The sequence below is a fragment of the Prionailurus bengalensis genome, chromosome C1 (genome assembly GCF_016509475.1).
Source record: "Prionailurus bengalensis isolate Pbe53 chromosome C1, Fcat_Pben_1.1_paternal_pri, whole genome shotgun sequence".
Classification (NCBI taxonomy): Eukaryota; Metazoa; Chordata; class Mammalia; order Carnivora; family Felidae; genus Prionailurus; species Prionailurus bengalensis.
In genome coordinates, this window is record NC_057345.1 from 14,969,622 (window position 1) to 14,974,997 (window position 5,376).

Here is a 5,376-nt window from a genome sequence, read left to right on the forward strand (position 1 = left end):
AGGGAGGCTCAGAATCTGAAGCAGGCTCCAGGCTCTGAGCTGTCAGCACAGAGCCCAACGCGAGGCTCGAAATCACGAAACAAGAGATCATGACCTGAGCCGAAGTCGGATGCTCAACCGACTGAGCCACCCAGGCGCCCCATAAGTTGTCCTTTTTGCTTAGGCCAGTGTGAGTTGGGCTTCCTGTCCCTCGAGTCAAAGAGAAACCTGGTCCCGCCATCACTGTTTTCATGGGGTCCCCCGCTCTGGGAAAGGGAGATCATCGAAAGGCTTCAGGGTCTGTCACGGGTCAGGTGTGGTTATGGGACATCGGGACAGCTCACAGGATCCAAAAGCTCCCAGGCCCTTCCCCTCTGTGAGGCCACCCGGTCTTCTGTCCTGCCTGCCCCTCACACACCTTCCCGGTCTCCACTCTGTGGAGTGACTTCCTTCTCTGTTCACAGCACCCGTCCCTCCATGCCTTTGGCCGGCATGTGGCTCTGACCCCAACTCCACATGCCTCTTCAGTATCACCAAAGCCTCTGGCCTCGGTTCCAGTGCTAGAGAATGAAGCGGATCCGCGAGACCTCATCCCCCGGTGGTCGCCCCCGATCACGAATCCACCCTGAGCTCGTCCGCTCAGCTGCAATGGAGGAGTAGGCTTACCGGATGTAAATTTGGCCAAGAAGCCAGTCTCTTAGGGGACCTTCAACGGGAAGGGTCCCTTCTGACAATGGAGCCCAGGCTGAGCAGGCTGATCTGGAAGGCATAGGCCTGAAACCGCCTTTTATTCAACCCTGGATGCGGGCAAGTCACTTAACCGCTCCAAATCTCCCATTTCCTCTGTAATATGGAGGTAACACTCCCAGCCACTCCTGCCTCCCAGGGGTGTCCTCAGGGGCCATTCAAGTGGGACAGAATGCCAGGGGGCTCTGAAAAGCAGCAGGTACCACACACACACAAGAGCCTGGGGCAGGGAGTTTCCTCATTGGCTCCAGGACAAGAAAGCTGGAGTGAGGCAGCTCCACAACATCCAGGCCGAAGGGTTCCCATTTGGAGGAAGGAGCCCACTGCAAAGGAAATGAGCCCAGAGCACATAGCAAGGGAGGTTGAAAATAGACATCTGCAGGGATTTCCTGAAGGGGAGAGCCACATGGCCAGGAAACAGCTTGGGGAGCTGCGGATAAGCCCACACCTTTGCGCGTGCACACATACCTCCCCCCAGGGTGGACTTGGGGGACGCATCGTGCACCCCTGTCTGCAGTCAGAGGGGCCCCCAAAGGCCCTGGCACCTGGAGCTAGCTCTGAAGCAGGAACAGGGAAGAACTTAATCACACCTGGGATCTCCCACCCACAGGCCCTGGACAGACAGCCCCGGTGCATCGCCAGCCGCCAAAGCCATCTCAGATCTCATCAGTCAGCAGCCTTTGACATCCGGGTGTGGATGCAGGGAGGGGAGAGGGACATTCCAATAACATCAAAGTGGACACTTCCCACTCACTCAGTCTCCAAAGGACAGGAGACTTACAGCAGGTCAACCCCTCCGCCAAATTCCATTAATGTGCAGGCACAGGTGGCAGGATGGGCCCTGGGAAGTCTCCCGCTATCCTTAGGGGAAGCACACAGGGGGATGACTTCCGAGGGTTAAGCATCGCCCACGGAGCAGTGCACGCGGTCAGTGGCAGGAGATGTCCGCAAGGATGTGTCCCCCAGCGGCCTGACTCCTTAGAGGTGAATTAAATTCTTTGTCTAAGGTTATAAAAGTAACACGTCTTCATTTGCAACTAGTGGAACAGCAAAGATGTAAGAAAAAATTAATACCCTCTCCCAAGCCCTCTCCATTCTCTGATCCCCGGGCCCTCAGCACACACACTGCTAGACAACTGCTGGTACAGCCTGGGGGTTCCTCCCTCCCACCGTTCTCCTTACTTGTGAACACAAATAAACCCACACGCACACATAGAGAGATTTTGCCATTTGCCTTCACGAAAAAATGGAGTCGTTCTCAAACACATTCTGCAACTAGCTTTAGTCTTCTCACTTCAATCAAGCACTTCCCGCCAGTCCCCTAGATTTGATTCTAGATTTTATTTTATTTTATTTTATTTTATTTTATTTTATTTTATTTTATTTTATTTTATTTTATTTTATTTTTTGAACACTTATTTATTTTGAGAGAGACAGACAGAGCATGTGAGCAGGGGAGGGACAGAGAGAGAGGAGAGAGAGACAGAGAAAAAAAATCCCAAGTAGGCTCCGCACTGTCAGCACAGAACCTGACTCCGGGCTCGAACTCACAAACTGTGAGGTCATGACCTGAGCTGAAACCAGGAGTCAGTGGCTTAATGGACCGAGTCACCCAGGCGCCCCTTTGTCTGGTGTTTTTAAAAGCGCCATATAAACACCGGCTGTGTGCACATCTCCAGACCACGCCTCTGGGAACTGGACCACAAGTTCGTATGGGCCCTTCCATCTGAGACACCCCAGCATTATGGAGCTGGAGGGGCCCCTTCCCCGGGGTGAGGTCTAGGAAGAAGGAAGAGAGGTATGCTGAGCATATCCACATGTGGGCTGAAAATAAATAGAATCAAGAAAAGCTGGCAAGAATTCCTGGTGCCAGTAAGCGACCACTTCTGCTCGGGTCATGATCTCGCAGTTCGTGAGTTTGAGCCCCGCGTCCGGCCCTGTGCTGACAACTCAGAGCCTGGAGCCTGCTTCCGATTCTGTCTCCCTCTCTCTGCCCCTCCCCCACTCACACTCTGTCTCTCTCTCCTTCAAAAATAAATAAACATTAAAAACAATGAAAAAAAAATTCCTGGTGCCGGGATGTCTCAGCCGGAAGGGCCCCTAAAACTTGTGGTCCAATCCCCTGATTTACAGAGGAGAAGAGGGATTTGTCCAAGGTCACTCCCCCTGCCCCCCCCCCCCGCCCCCCCTCCCCCTGCTCCCCAGTTGGAATCCTGGCCTCCCTGTGGGTTTCCCAGCAGGTAGAGGAGATACTGACCATCTGTCTAGGGCTTGCTGTGCTCTAGGGATTGGGGTGCAGACCAGGGATCCATAGCCCGCATCCCTTCAACTTGCTTTTGATAAATGCTGCGTGCCTACTGCATGGTAAGCACTGTCCTAGGTGCTGAGGAGACAGTGGTGAGCAAAATACACAAAGATCTTCGTGCCCACATCCTCGTGGGGGAGGGGCCAACAAGAAGCAAGAATCAGTGAATGAATAAATTCTGTTAAAAGGTGACACATAGGGGCGCCTGGGTGGCTCAGTCGGTTAAGCGTCCGACTTCGGCTCAGGTCACGATCTCGCGGTCCGTGAGTTCGAGCCCCGCGTCAGGCTCTGGGCTGATGGCTCGGAGCCTGGAGCCTGTTTCCGATTCTGTGTCTCCCTCTCTCTCTGCCCCTCCCCCGTTCATGCTCTGTCTCTCTCTGTCTCAAAAATAAATAAACGTTAAAAAAAAAATAAAAAATAAAAAAAAGGTGACACATATATGGGGGAAAAAAGAAAAAGTAGAGTGGTGTAAGGAAAGTGGGTACTTCCTCCCTCCCCTGGTGCCTTGAACGGGAAGATTCCAAGGCTATCAAATTTCTGGGCTAGCAATGGCCATGCTGGCAGAAACTTGTTTAGAAAGTCACCCAACCCCTTCCTCCAGGACCGCAGCTGTGCTTGGCCCAGCCTCTCGTGCTGGCGGGTGTGGCCATGTGACCAAGTGTTAGCCAATAGAATGCGAGCTCTTTCAGGCCAGGCCCAGAAAACCTGCCCTGAACACAGCCTTGTTTTGCTCTCCCGCTTTGCTCTCCTGTTTTGCTCGCCACACACCCGCCAGCTGTGTGGAGAGGACACTGAGGAACCAGCGGACAGCAGAGCCACAAGATGGAAGGGGTCTGGCTCCCCGAAAACTGGGGGAAGGGGGAGTCCCCGAAGAGACTCCACCACCAGATTAGACTTTGCATGAGAAATAAGGGGGATCACCACGGGGCTTGAAGACCAGGGAGGTAGTTTGCAAACCATTTCAGGCAGAGAAGAGAAGCCAGGGGCTTTTAGACACTTTTTGAAAGACTTCTCGAAGCCACGCTTCTCTTCTCTTCTCACTGTCTGCAACCTGCCCTACTCCTCAGCCCCCGTTCAGCCATCTATGTGCATATTCACTCAACCAATGTTTATCGAGCGCCTACTCTATTCCAGGCACCGTTCGAGGCACTGGGGACACAGCAGTGAACAAAGCAGATGAAAATACCAGCCCCCAAGGGGTTTCCATTCTCTCCAGTCTACCAGTCATCAGACAAGAAAAAAAAAGAAAAAAAAAAAAAACTAAGAAAAGAGAACGCTATTACTAGACCCATTTTACAGATGAGCAGCCTGAGGAGCAGAGGGTAAGTGACTTAAGTGGATATAAGTGTGGCTGGCTGTAATCAAAGTGGACCTGGGAGCCTGGGAAAGACAAATGACATCTCATCATCTCACGAGGTGGGAACCTAATTGCCTTTACAAGGCAGTGGGGCTCCCGAGGCCAGTGAGCCAAGGACAGAGGTACCACTCTGCCTCTCAGCAGCTGAGACGCCTAGAGCTTGTTTCTTAACCTCTCTGATCCTCAATTTCCCCACCTGTAAAGCATGGGTAATCACATATTAACCTCCGTGGCTGATTGTTCTATAACGGTCTCTAAGGAATTCTCTCTCCCTGGACCCTCTCCTTGTGTGGTCCCCTCTCACACGGAGTCGGAGCTCGGCCACGTGACTTCAGCAAACGTGACTCGCGCAAAGGCCCCAAAACCGCACAACGGGGCTTGCTGCCTTGGAACTCTGCCGTCATACGGAAGACGCCCAGGCTGGCCTGCGGGAGACACGTGGCCCAGTCCTCAGTCAGTGCCAACCTCCAGACAGGCGAGTGAGCCCATCTTAGACCATTTAGCCCCAGTTGTACCCCTAGATGATTGCACACGAGGGACCCCAGGCAAGACCATCAGAAGAGCTGACAGCTGAGACCAGTCTACGTTTGCTGGCCTATAGAATTGTGAGCAAATGCCATGGGTATTCTTTTAAACCCCTGAGTCTTAAGGTGGACTGTTTTACAGCGGTAGATAGCAGATTCCACAGCCTCAAGGCGCGTTTCTGAGGATTCAGTGAGAAAATGCATGGAAAACATTTAAAATCTTGTTTGGCACGAAATAATGGCTCGATGGAATGTAGTTATCATTAAAACCGTATCATTTGGAGCCAGGTTTCTTAGTTCCGGGAACCCTGCACATTGGCCTCGTTAGTTACCCAAGTGTGCCCAGATTCTGGAGAATTCTGTGAGTTCACTGAAATCTGCCTGCGGTGGCTACAGACTGGGGGGTTAAGAGCTACCTTGGGTGGACTTTAGCCTGACTACTCTTGAATGAAGAAAGAAAGGAA